This window comes from Gobio gobio (genome assembly GCF_949357685.1).
Source record: "Gobio gobio genome assembly, chromosome: 2".
In the NCBI taxonomy this organism is placed as follows: Eukaryota; Metazoa; Chordata; class Actinopteri; order Cypriniformes; family Gobionidae; genus Gobio; species Gobio gobio.
This window is the reverse complement of record NC_137098.1, coordinates 72,074,261-72,088,971: the sequence shown is the minus strand read 5'-3', so window position 1 is coordinate 72,088,971 and position 14,711 is coordinate 72,074,261.

Here is a 14,711-nt window from a genome sequence, read left to right as displayed (position 1 = left end):
TATTTGATGCTAATTAATTGAATGCAGATCCATGTGTGAGATGACAATAAAATAAATAATAAATATATTTGAATTTAATTAACATTTAAACATTACCTTGTTATAATTTTTTTCTTTAGAATGAATATATAATCATATAAATCATAATTATAAATCAAAATTATTAAAAATACATGACCTTGTTAAATTTAATACAGCACAATTTTTATTTAAAGCATTTTACAACTTATTACCTGCTAACATACAAAAGTTGTTCACGCAGAGAGAGCAGTTATATAGTTTGAGGGGTTATGGGAACTTTTTACTACCCACAATCAGAACCACCAGGAGAAGTTTTTGTGTGTCTGTATGTGGAGTTAAGCTATGGAATAGTCTGGGGCTCGAACATAAACAATGTAAAAGCATTCATCAATTTAAAGCACTGTATAAACAGAAGGTCTTGTCTCATTATAAGGAGTGCGTGGTTTAATTGTGTGGTGTAAAATCATGTATGCAGAGTCTGTGTTATCTTACCTTTTAGGTATTCTGATTACCATTGTTGGTATTACTATAATAGTATAGATCTATGAATTCACAGTCTGTGTTATCTTACCTCGTAGGTATTCTGATTATCATTGTTGATATCATAATTGTTACATGCGGTAATATATGGTGTGTATCTAAGGAATGTGTGTTTTTTGTTTTGCTTTTTGGGGGGATTTCCCCTTCTTTTCTTTTTGGAGTTTTTCTCATATGAATATATATCAAATTGTAATGGAATGTTTGGATAATGTCAATAATTAAGGAAGCACTACCTTTGTTTATCTTTGTATTTTTTTGTTTGTTTTGTTTTAGTTTTTTTCCTTTTCTTGTTTTGTTGTTTTTCCTGTTTTAAATTGTAGCCGGGGTGGGTTTAAATAAGTTAACTTCTACCCACTCCTTTTCGAGCAACAGTTGGAATTGTGATGTTAAAGTATGATGAATTTAACTAGTTGTACAGACTAATCATAATGCTTCTTTATTGCCTTTGTTATGCGTCTTTATATATTGCTCGAAATAAAAATAAATTCATTCATTCATTCATTCATTCATTCATTCATTCATTCATTCATTCATTCATTCATTCATAATATTGTACTCTGGAGCAGGTTATGTTCAGAGAGTGTACTTACATACCCTGAAAGTTACCTCCGTTTTTGGAACTGAAAGTTGAGGTTTTCCGCTTACTTACTCTTAAACATACCAAGGTATGTCACATAACCTGCTTTCTGGAATACCCCCCAGGTCAGGAGCAGGTCTAGTGTGTACTTCACCAGCAGGACTGCAATCTCCACACGCTGGACAGGGGCATCCTTGTCTGCCCCCGCGGTAAACCTGGGGGGACGTCGGGCGAACTTAACCCCTTTGTGTTCAGAGATCGCAGACGGCCCCGCGTTTGATAGTGTTTACATTGATTGCTAGTTTACAATATCATTTTGTCAAGAAATAAGGTCAACCAGTGCATTGATTGAAAGATAAGAGACTGCAGATTCGTCTCTGTATAAGCATTATACAATCAAGATAACTTTGCAACGTTTTTTTGTCATTCTGTATGAATGTAAACAATGTGATATGACAACAAAGAGAGGGGGGGTCCCTTACCTTTTTGTGCTTTGGAAATGTAATGTTTGGCAGAATAATGGTGACTTCGACCTTTTTTCCATGGGAAGAGTCCAGTGTACGATGTCCATAGTAAATATTTGTCCAAAAACAAGCAAACTGGTAAAAAAAAGCTATAGAACTTCTGTTGTTTACTTCCTGAAGTTTACTAATCACGAGGACGCTGTCCTGTTTATTTGATATACTATACGCATGTAGCGCATTATTCAATGAAATATAACGTATCAATGTATTTAGTAGAGTGTCTGGAACTGAATGAGAACCGCCCAGAAGATATCTGATGAAAACTAGCCACGCAATTTTAGAAAAGATTGAAAGATGACAGGCACTTTTGGTGACGCATGATTATGCACATGGAAATGTGTTTGGTAAAAAAAAACAAACAACAGCAATGGGAAAGTCTTGTGTTGTCATCTAACATGTAGTCTATGCAATAACGAATACGCCGATGTGTTGATTAGCATAAATCTTGCGAGTATCACATAGTATTTTTGTTTGCGTAACCATTTGCTTCCTGGAAAATTACTCACGCACGCCTCTCGTGAGGCACAGAGGTTCCCTTGCTACACCTGCTCACTAGCGCTCGCTCTGTTAGCATTCGCCTGCAATGGATCCACGTTGAGGTCAGAAGTTATTTTCTCCTTCTGCTGCATTGGAAGAACTTTTGCGAAGCAGTGATGAAGAAAATGTGCAATTTTCAGAAGAGAGTGCTGTATCCAGCGTCGACTCTGAAGAAGAGGATATGTTTTTGGAAGGTCTCGATCCTGATTTAGATCGGTAAGTGTCTACATTTAGTAAGTTTTAGTTGCTTTGTTTTGTAGTTTTGTGTTTCTCCACTATTACGGCTTATTAGTACATTCAAGTCCCGCAAAATTCCTTTTTTATTCAAGTGCTGAGTTAGAAGCTAGTGATGTTAGTTGTAACAATGTATCGTGGATAGTGAAAATCTGTATTGTGTATATTTCACCCAAAATAAAAATGACAGTGTGAGGAAAAAGTTAAATTTTACAGTGTTTTAGTGTCAGTACTACATTCAATTACTATAAAATGTTGAATATAATGTATTGTAATGCAATGGGGTAATATTTGTGGGACCTGATAATGCCAAATGTCTTATGTTGCCACTAAAAAGTGACCAATAATATTTTAAATATATCTAGTCAGTCAGTGGGTGAGAGTGTAAGCATATTTGTCTAAAATAATTCAGTCTTTTCGGCTATTATCACCAGAATAGTTTTTATTCTGGTGTCACCATTGTCCTGTGTTCATATTTTTTGTTATCCTTTTACAATATGCCTTGGAGTATCGCAATAATATTGTATTTTGAGTTCAGTATTGTGATATTTATCGAAATGTGACATGGGAGTATTGGTATACCTCTAGAAGAAACCCAGTACAACGTACTTGAGCATATAACTTTATGTATGTACAGTTGTGTATGTAGAAAGCAAGGCAAAGTTCAGACCAAACGTGTCAGAGGAAAAAATACAATAATATGTGCTATTTTCTGTGCAAGATAATCTGTTATGTTGGGTTTATTTCTAATCCTTTTTGTGTAATTCAACAGTGAGGAAACTTCAGATGATGACATTCAACAGTGAGGAAACTTCAGATGATGACAGGGTACCAGAGGCCTCTGGAAAACAGACAAAACATCCCTGCCTGGCGGCAACATCTCTCGCTGCCTCCAGAAATTCCAGGGGAGGAGGAAAGAAAGGAAGAAAGAGACGGCGCAGTACTTTGTGGTAAGCAAATAATGTGAAGCAAGTAATGTTTCTTGAGAGAAGAAACTGTTTTGGGGTATGATTATTGTCTGATTACAGTCTGAGTCATTAGCTGGTAGTGTAAATGTTTCAATAAGGGAAACAACAGAGTGGGTATGGAGGTAGATCACTGTATGTGAAAGATCCTTTGAATTTGAATAGAAAATTTGTAAGCTTGTGTAAATGTGCCATCAGGGCAACAATAGAGTGTTTATGGGAGTAAATTGCTGTAGTTTTTTCTATGTAAGATAAACAGTTGTGTTGGGTGTATTTCTAATCCTTTTTGTGTAATTCAACAGTGATGAAACTTCAGATGATGACTGGGTACCAGAGGCCTCTGGACAACCGACAAAACGTCCCTGCCTGCCTGCAACATCTCTCGCTACCTACCTAAAAGGAACTGCTTTATGGAGTATCATTCACAGAACAACCTCTGAGTGTGACTACATAAGTAGTCCAATGCAAAATAACTATTTTGTGCAATAGGGACTGTGAGAGTATATGTTCAGGTGGACGAGTGGGCCGTACACTGTATATCTCTACATATAGCAGAGTGACAGTAAAGCTCTCCTGACTTGAACAGCACTGCCAAACACTGCAATACTTTGTAAATAGTACATTTTGTCTGGGTTTTTTTGGGGGGGAAATGTTTTATCACTGTGTTGAATAACTAAGGAACAGTTGTTTGTTGTTGTATACAATATATACATAAATAAAACTTTTTATTTGCTAAATAATGTATGTCATTATTCTAAACCTTTAAATTAATGGAAGTGAACAAAGACTTTGTTAAACGTCTTATACGTTACCAAGTGTCACTTTGGTGTCCTTTTGGAGCTCTTTCAAAAAAATATTATTTTACAAAAAAATATGCACATACATGCATTTTTATAAACATTTAGGGGTGAAAAATATACCAGAGAAAGTATATAAATTGTGCTTTGTCATGTTGTAATGAGAAAATACATTTTCTCTGGCTTAAACAAACTGGTTATACCTCATGGTAAAAGGTGGTTACCAAGTGTCCCTTTGGAGTCTCCAAGTGGCCTTTTTGGAAAGGTGCCTAGACATACTCAGAACTAAATGCTTGTAAAAAAGTCATTTTTACTTGTATCAACTTCAAATTTGAAACGTACATTTAAAAGACATGTGGCTTTAGTTTGCTTGTGTTTCCAGATCCTTATATATTTCTGCCTTATGTATTTTTCTTGTTCAAAAACCGTTATAATTTTTTTTCAATTGTCCATTGTGTTTGAGCTTATTTTTCTCTCTACTAGTAATTTCTTGAGTAATTTTGAAATTAAACTGGTAAACTGTCAAGTGTCAGCTTTCAAATGATACCTTTGATTTGTGTGTAGTCAGAAGGACTCATTAGCAGCAACATTTTTATTTTGGGTATGTCTCCTTTGCCAAAAGTGGGGGTGACTGGTAAGGGGTTAACCACAAACTGAGGTTGCGAAGGCAAGTAAAGCTAGAGAAAACACAATCAGATGCTGTTGGCTTGCTCGATGATAAGAATATAATCATTGTGTAGTGATTTAATTCACCGATCTTATGACTGAGTATGAGCCATATACTATTAACTTTGTTTTATTGTGATTCTAGAAAAGATCCAGCACGCTGCGTCGCCTTTGATAGAGACCCGTGCTGTCATCTAGCAGCTCGACGACACACGACACGCCACATGAGCGGGAGGTCCATGTGGATTCAACTACACTGTAACCCTCACGCTGTCTGCTTGCTCTTTTAGGGAAATTGCTCTTCTAACTGTTGAGGCATCCAGGAGTGCAATCGCTGCACTTATCTGTGCACGTTTGCTCTTTGGTGAACACACCGCTGAATGTGCCAGGTTTAACTTAAGATTAATGTTGTGTTTCAAAGAAGGAAACATACAGTCACAGTCAGAATTATTGGAAAGGTTGGAAAATATGAACAAAAAAAAAAAAAAAAATCACAAAAATCCTAACCTTTCATTAAAGTAAAACAACTGAAAATGGGCTGAAATGTTGAATGCAATGAATGCGGTGATGCTTATGTGACACAGTCCATAGGTGAAAGAAGAAACCTTATTGTAGACAGTGTAAATAGTTCTTCAACACTGGTAAAAGCCCATACCACATTCAACATATTCCACATATAAATGACAGAAACAAGCAGAAAACAGTTTTTATCCTCATGATTAAAGGGTTAGTTCACCCAAAAAATGAAAATTCTGTCATTAATTCCTCACCCTCATGTCGTTCGACACCCGTAAGACCTCCGTTCATATTCGCAGTTTTGCCAACTATTTTCCAAGGGAAGTAGCTAAAGCCAGCCCAAAAAGTCGCTAAATGTCGCTAGATGACGTCATGCGTTAATTAGCATATCTGTGACGTCACCGCGTCGTCCTTGCGTTCTGCCTGCCTAATGCAGACATCCCAAGTCTCCCGGAAGTTCCGGGAGTCTCCCGCATATTGATAGCGGCTCCCTGATGCCCGCGAATTAGTTAAAATCTCCCGGAATCTAGAGCGAGCAGGAGCGCGCATGCGAGACAGAGAGATTGTGCTCCAAACCGTAGCGCGCGCACGGCAGAGAGAGAGGGGGAGCGAGAGACCTTGCGTGTGTGTGCTAGTGTGCGTTTGTGCCTCATGAAGCGTCCTGATTGGCCTGTGTCGGCAAGTCAACCAATCAATTGTCAGTGTGGGCGGGCTTTTATCTCTTTTCCCAAACCGAATTAATCAGTTCAATGTAACTGTTATCTAGAAACAGGAGCGCCATGGCAGAGGGAGAGTACCCCAAAAAACGAAAATATAAGACACACTTTACGCCAGACTGTAACAGATTGGAAGTCTGTTAATTTTAAATAAATTAAGATTCCCAGCCACACCAACACAGAGAGAAAGACACAAGAAATACCAAAATAGTATTTTATTAATTTTTTAAAAGTTAAAGTTAAAAGGGCAGCATAATCACAATTTCATCCTCAAAAACCAGATGAGACAACAATAAAAAAAACATGAATTGTCCAATAATCTGTCCCAGGGAAAAAAACAATACCAAAATCCAGTCAAATCCGGATTTCCGCTCCGTATTTTCCCTGCCGCCGGCAAAGAATGTCTGTTTCAGCGAGGCCTCTAATAGCCGACTCCAATCCCGAAAAATCCCGGACCAGGATTTCCGGATGTCCGCGGCGCCGCTCTGCGTCTGTCAGTGGAGAGATCGTGAAATCAATGGGCCGCTTGCTCGTAGCCCGGCAACTTAAATCTCAGATTACTAAAATGACAACTTTCCTTTCCTACTTCAAGTGGGCTCATCAACAGTGCTATCGTGTCTGCTGCTCTGCCGTCGACTCCTGGATCTGACACCTTAGCAGAAATGGACATCTAAGAACACCTTCTCTAACGCAGATGTTAAAAACACACACGCGCATCAGCGTGGGAATAAAAGAACCACTTCCCTTTAGTCGGAGTTTTGTGAGCGTTGACACAGCAGAGTCTGGAATTCGGCTCCACCAGGCACAGGAAATCCAGCCAGCAACAACACAGAGGGAAAAGAAGATCAGTAAAAGTCCGCTTCAGCACACGGCTCGTTCATCTGTCCAGAGCGTTCTCTTCCCCTTAAGAGATCTAGCGTCCTTTTTATTGGGAGTGATCTGATCAGCTGGCAAATTAGATCGCTGATGTGATTGGGGTTCTACAGGTGTGTCGATTAGTGTTTGTTATTGTTGTAGTTTGTGAAGGAGGAAAAACAGTACCATCAATGATCCAGCAAAATCACAGCAAACAAAGAAAACCACAGCAAACAATATAAACGTGAATCCACCACAAACAATGTAATAAATTAGTCCACAGCAAACAAATATGAAAGTTAAGGCAGAAATTGCTATATCAATCAATAACAATTTCCAAAACAAAATAAGGTTAACCAATCAATCACACTGCTCTACTTATTTTGTATTATATGACAAGACTACACGAAAGTGTACCCATGTCTTATAAGTGTTAAAAAGAATGACAACCTTGCACGCTGTACAGTTTGCAACAGTGACTTCAGCATTGCCCATGGCGGGTTAAATGACTGTAAAAGACATATTGAGGTGAGTTCAAGCAAATATTTTTCAGGCCGACTAGTTGCCAAGGCTACATGAAAACAACAAACTCCTTAGACCTGTTTAAAGTTGCAATGGAATATAAATAAAATCAGTTTACATAAATAGTATAAGCAGCTTATATAAATAGTAAAAGTGATCTACATATTTTAACATAATTAAAGCTGCTGTCCGTAACTCTTTTGTGTTCAAGATTTACAAAAATGATATAATGAGAACGTACAACGTGAATCCATTTTCCAAACCGTGTATTTGTCTTACCCTGAATCATTATGGTACACTTATAATAAGTGTTTATATTGGGACTATTTCAGGCCAGACTGGTAGGAACCCCTGCGGAGGAGCACAGTCCCTGTGTGACTCGCCACAGACATAAACAGAGAGAAGTAGCTCCGGCTGCAATGTTCTTCCGCAAGATGCATGCAGTTCTGTTTATTAACCGCTAGAGCACAAAAAGTTACGGACTTCAGCTTTAATAAATAATTGCATAGGCTTATAGAAATGATATATTATGATTTTATATCTTTTAGGGACCACAACATGTTAGGGAGGCTAAGCGCAGGGAAGGCTGCTCCAATATATCTCAGTTCTTCAATTCAGATAGGCAAAGTCTCACTGAGAAGGTGACTACAGCTGAAGTGTATTTCACATCTTTCATTGTGGAACATAACCTGCCGTTCCATGTGTGTAGGCACACAGGCAAGTTATTTAGGAAAATGTTTCCAGACTCTGAGATTGCAAAAAATTATGCCTGCTCTTCCACTAAGACGGCAGCTATAATGAACCTGGCACTGGAACCTGAATGTTCAGAGGATTTGTACAAATTAATCCAGACAGAAAAAAGGCCATATAGTATTATGGTTGATGAAAGCAACGACATCATGTGTGAGAAGGAGTGTGCCATTTTAGTCAGATACTACAGTGAAGCACAGGATAAGGTGACAGTTGGATTTGTAGACATGCCAGTGTGCAATGATGCCAAAGCTGCCAACATATTCAACTGCATTGCATCATCCATGCATGAAAAAGGCCTTGAATGGTCTAATTGCGTAGGATTCAGCAGTGACAACTGCAATGTCATGATTGGTAAAAACAACTCTGTCTTATCAAGAGTGAAAGCACAGGCACCTTATATATATACAGTGTTGGCTGTCCAAGTCACTTGGTTAACATATGTGCCAAAACTGCTGCTAAAGAGCTCTCAATGTCACCTGAGGAATTGCTAATTGACATCTACTACTACTTTGAGAAAAGTTCAAAAAGAAGAGAAGACCTTAAGCAGTTTCAGGACTTTTGCAATGTAGCCCAGCAGAGAGTACAAAAGCACTGTCCAACACGTTGGCTTTCTTTGGGAAAAGGTCTGGACCATCTGCTCAACCAATGGCCAGCCTTTAGTTCTTATTTTGAATCACACAGTGAGAATCAGAAGTCCTGTGACATTCAGAAGAGGCTGACAGACCCCACTATGAAACTTTACACTTGTTTTCTCCACAATGTCACACAGTGCTTTGATAAATTTAATTTGATTTTTCAAAACAAGGCACCAGTTCTTTTCAAGTTAAATGACAGTGTGGAAGAACTCCTGCATGACATAGCAAGCAGATTTATTGTGCCAAAGGTATTGAGAGAACTGAAATTGCAGGAGATAGATGTGAGCAACCCTGAAATTCACTGTCCAGATGAAGAACTTTTTGTTGGGTTCTTGACGAGGAGGCATTTGCTAAGTGAGGAAGCACTCTCCACTCACAAGACGAAGCAATTCTTCAAAGATGCCAGAGCATTCTATGTCAGGAGCTTTCAAAAAGTAAAGGAAAAGTTCCCAATGAGAGACCAAATCTTGACAAATCTGTCAGTGGTCAATCCAGAGAACCAAGATGATGTGAAACCAGAGCAAATTTTGACTTTGGCAGAGAGATTTCCAAATGTGATGAAGGCAGATGCCAGAGAACAACTCCATTTAGAAATCCTGGATTATGTCTCAACTAACCTGGAAGCACTGGTGCCAAATTACAATAATTTACCAGTCGACGAGTTCTGGGGGAAGCTGTCCAAAGTAAGATCTGTGAGCTCAGGGCAGTTGAGATTCAAGGAGATCTGTCAGCTGATGAAGGTGCTACTGGTGCTGCCAAATTCTAACTGTGATGTGGAAAGGGCATTCAGCATTGTGCGTCACATCAAGACAGAATTTAGGAGTCAGATGTCTCACCAAACACTTGTGAATCTGATGTCTTGCAAGATAAACAAATTCATTAACACAGAGTGCTATGAGGTTGAGGTTTCTGGAAAGTTGCTAAAATCTGCGAAGCAAGCAGCAACAAAGTACAACGAAAGCTTGCAACAAAAGTAAAAGGCATAGGATGTAGGACACCTAGGCCTACATGTAGGCTACATTTGGCGTGTATGTAAATAGTTAATTTATTCATTCATTTTATTAAGTGAAGTTTTAGTAACTAATTTCGGGAGGAGCACGTTCAGATAATTAAACCTTCTAAATAATGGAGCACGCCAGATAACGTAATATAATCAAACCAAAGTGGAGCACGCCCAGATAATTAAAACCTAATTAAACACGAGTGGAGCATACTGAACTAATCAATTCAATCAACAACAGGAGGAGTGTTTATATACAGCTGACTCACCTTCCTTTTGTTGACAGTTTCTTAGCATTGTTGGTCTGACCGTCTGCTACAATGTCGCAAATCCAATCTTCCTCCTCTGACCAGGAAACCAGCTCTCCTCGGGACCCTCCGCCGCAATCTGCCGGCCCTAGGCCCACTCCTCCGCCGCTGGATACCGCACCCGAGCACCAGGCTTCTCAGCGCGGCCGCCAGCCTGCTCGATCCGCCTCACGCTCACCAAGACGCCGAGGCCAACCCTCGCCTCCACCAGCGAGACAGCCAACTCCTTCTCCGGCCTCCTCTTACATCTCGGCCGTCCCGACGATCCCAGCTATCGGGAAATGGACGGTAGTAGGTCTGAGGCAAGCGCTGGCGAATTCCGACGTGCAGTTCTCGCGGAAATTGAACAAAGCGGAACTGTACAGCCTTTACATCAGCTTGCAGCCAGCCTACCGCTCCCCTAAGCCCACTTCAGCCTACAGCAGGCAGAATAGAGCTTGCAGGGCTCAGGATTCACCCCGTTCGACACCTTCTCCTCTCCGTACGAGATCCGGTGCGATTCGAGTGACGAGCCGCAGCAACAGGCCTTCAGCGAGCCTGGGACGCGCTCCAGACTCTACCGCGCCAAGGCCTCATCGGCTTGCACCCGAGGACCAACCTCGCACCGTGGCTTCTCCCGCTGTAGCGACGCTTGTAGCTGGGCCTGCCGGCCTGCCTCCAGCCTCTCAGCTCGCTCCTCCAACAGTTATTAACCCTTTTCATTTTCAGTGGCCTGCAGCTCCCACCGCAGATGCTAGCGCGAGCTTGCTAGCAGCCCAAGCTCAAAATCAACAACAGTCATTTCCAACACTCGCTAACACTTCTTCTTTTCAGTGGCCTGCAGCTCCAGTAAACGCAACACCGGCCCTACCCACAGCACAAGCTTCTATGTCTCACATGTATCCTCCTTTCTCTCATGCTCCCAACAACTTTTTCCTCCAAGCTCCAGAAGCAGCCCAGGCTCCTCTCTCTTCCAACCCCCTTCTGCAAACTAAATCCTCGTTTTCTCTCCTCACAGCAACACCGATGCCCGTCCCCTCTAACGCCGTTTCCTCTGAGCCGCCTCCAGTGACGCAAAACATCCGGGCTCAGATCCTGGCAGGTGTGGACATTGATTTGTCATCTCTCCTCTCCATGTTTCCCGTGTCAGACACAAACCGGCAGATAGACTGCGGGGATATTTCAGTCACTTTAAAAAACCCCAACCCACAATCATCCCGCTTACTTTCTTTTCCCGAATTTTCGATTGCTTTTTCCCGTTTCACAGATATAATTTGTTCAGTTTTTCCCCACAGGCGCCGTGAGCTAAATGATTATCTGGCCATAATAGCCGAGCTCGCGCTGTCCTATGGGGGAGGACATTTTTACACCTACCACAAACTCTTCGCTGCAAAATGTGCCGTGCGGCTCGCCCAGTGGAATCAGTGCGCTTACTGGGGCGCCCTAGACACGGATCTCCATAGCAGAGTGTTCCTAGGCTGCAGGAACATTTCGTGCGCTGTTTGCAGGTCAGTGGCACATTCTACGACATCGTGTCCTCAGATTAACCCCCACCCCCCCCGCCCGGAGACAACCCAGGTTAGGTCTACCAGTTATGTGCCACGACCTGCAACCAACTCAACAAACAATGATTTTAGAAGGGATCCCCCCCGCTTCGAAGACAGGCAGTCCTGCAACAAATTTAATTCAGGGAACTGCAGCAGACAGCGCTGTAAATTTTTGCATATCTGCAGTTTCTGTGGTGGTGCTCACGCACGATATGTATGCCCCGTGTACAAATCACTGAATAAAAAACCAAATAATTACTTATCGACTCCTGTAAATATTTCTCGTCTGTCCATCGAATTGGCTCACCACCCGAACGCTGAATTTACGGATTATTTGCTGTCCGGCCTTGAACACGGCTTCATACCCGGCGTCGAATGCCCGCTTTCCCAGAATACCATCTGCAATAATCTCCAATCTGCTCTCGCTGAACCCGAAGTCGTAGACAACCTGATTAAAAAAGAAGTCGAGTCAGGTTTTATGATAGGCCCTTTTGACGATTCTCCCTTCAAAACTTTTCGCATTAGCCCCATCGGAGTGGCTACAAGAAAATTCTCGGGTAAAAAACGTCTTATAATCGATCTCTCAGCTCCACACAATTCCCAGTTTCCGAGTATAAACAGCTTGATCCCTCTCGACGAATTCTCTCTCAAATACCATGACATAGATCAGGCAATCGAGATGATTAAAATCGCAGGTCGAGGCGCTTGGCTTGCAAAACTCGACATCACTTCTGCTTTCAAAGTGATGCCCATTCATCCAGATTCATGGCACCTATTTGGGGTTCGCTGGCACGAGAAGTTCTATTTTGCTGTACGCCTAACGTTCGGATGTAAAAGCAGCCCCAAGATTTTCGACATGCTTTCAGAAGCTGTTTGTTGGATTTTGTCGAACAATTATGCCATTCCTCACCTCATTCATCTGCTAGATGATTTTCTAATCATCTCGCCGCCCAACGCCATCCCGGCAGCACATATCCTCACCGTTTCAAACGTTTTTTCCGAACTCGGAATCCCCATTGCCCAGGAAAAAACCATGGGTCCTGCCACATCCATTGAGTTTCTCGGCATTAAATTGGATTCAAAAAACTTCCAAGCTTCATTACCAAAAGAAAAAATTGATAGGATAATTCTCATCTCCTCCACCTTTCTAGATAATTCCCACTGTTCCAAACGCGAACTTCTATCACTGCTAGGCCACTTAAATTTCGCAATGCGCATTATTCCGCAAGGCCGCCCTTTTATCTCGCATCTCCTCTCACTCGCATCTTCGGTTCATGCACTAGAGGACCTCATTTTAATAACTAAATCGTGCCGCGACGAACTTAAGTTATGGATAACTTTCCTTAACCAGTGGAATGGCCTGTCTTTCTTCTACAACAATCTTGTTTCTTCCCCCGTTGACATCCAACTTTTTACAGATGCGGCTCCTTCAGTTGGCTTCGGGGGTTTTTTCCAGGGTCGCTGGTTCGCATCTCCTTGGCCACCACAGCTTCAGGACATGTCTCAGTCCTCAGCGCTATTTGAGCTTTATCCTCTCGTTGTAGCGGCTTTTCTGTGGGGGAAAGAATGGACGGCTAGCAGCATATTAGTGCATTGCGACAACGAAGCGACAGTCCAGTGCATTAATAAAGGCCGCTCTCATTCATTAGCCTTGATGCCCCTTCTAAGACGTCTCATCTGGATCTCAGCCTGTGATCAATTTATTATTCTTGCAAAACATGTCCCAGGGTCCGAAAATCTAATTGCTGACTCTCTGTCTCGTTTTCTGTTTCAGAAATTCAGGACATTGGCTCCAGAGGCGGATCAGTTCCCAACTCCAGTACCTCATTATTCAGAACTGATATTCCCTTAAACCACCCGCTAAAACCCCTCCTTGACGCATCGCTCAACAGCATCCTCCAAGCTGTTTCACCCAGGACTATACAATCCTATGTGACAGCGTGGAGATGTTTCAAATCTTTCCACCTTTCATATAGATTACAGTTTCCTGATTTCTCTCTCCTTGCAATCACCTCTTTCATCTCCTATCTCAACAATATTAAGGGCCTCCAAGTCTGGTCCATCAAAGGCTACCTGAGCGGCATCCAATTTTTCCACAAACTGATTTACGGCGCTCCCTCCCAAGAGATAAATAATTCTCAAACCTCCCTCCTGATCAAAGGGATTCAGCGATCACAGCCCACCCGCCCTGACAGCAGACAACCCATAACACTAGATGTTCTCACAAAATGCATCCATACACTTCGTACAAATTACCAGCCCCTCGACACAGCCCGCACACTCGACACCATGTTTATTTTAGCTTTTTTCGGTTTTCTCAGATGCTCCGAAATCGCGATCACTTCCAAATTCGACCCAAAAATACACCCCACCATTTCGGACTTATCAGTACTCGATGGCGAAACCATATCATACTTAATCAAACGAAGCAAGACAGACCAAGCTAAAAAAGGTCATTCGATTTACATTTTCAACATCCCGTCTCCAATTCAACCATACCAAACCGTTCTTGCGTACCTCCAAATTAGGAAATTTCAGGCTAAATCTCCTTCCGAACCCCTTTTTATAGACTCTTCCAACAAACCCATTACACGCTTCTGGTTCCAAAAACATCTCAAAACCGTTCTCCAGCAATCAGGTACCCCAGCGGAAAAATTTTCAAGTCACTCCTTTCGCATAGGGGCAGCAACAACAGCAGCGAAAAAAGGCCTCTCCCAGCAGCAAATCCAAGCTCTTGGAAGATGGTCGTCAGATGCTTTCCAAAGCTACATCAGGACCGACCGGTTCCACATCAGGAAAGCCCATCAAACCCTTATTTTATAACCCTAGACTTGCATATATTTTAACCCTTTTTTCCATCTGGCGAGGCTCAACCATCTACTATCCATATTTTCTTTCTCTGTCCAGCGAGGGCCCTCCTGGACATATCTATGCTTTACCTTCCACCCGTCTGCCAGCGAGGCTACCCCTCCGATTGCCGTGAGTCTCGATCTCCCGTCGGATGCTGTGAGAGCTCTCC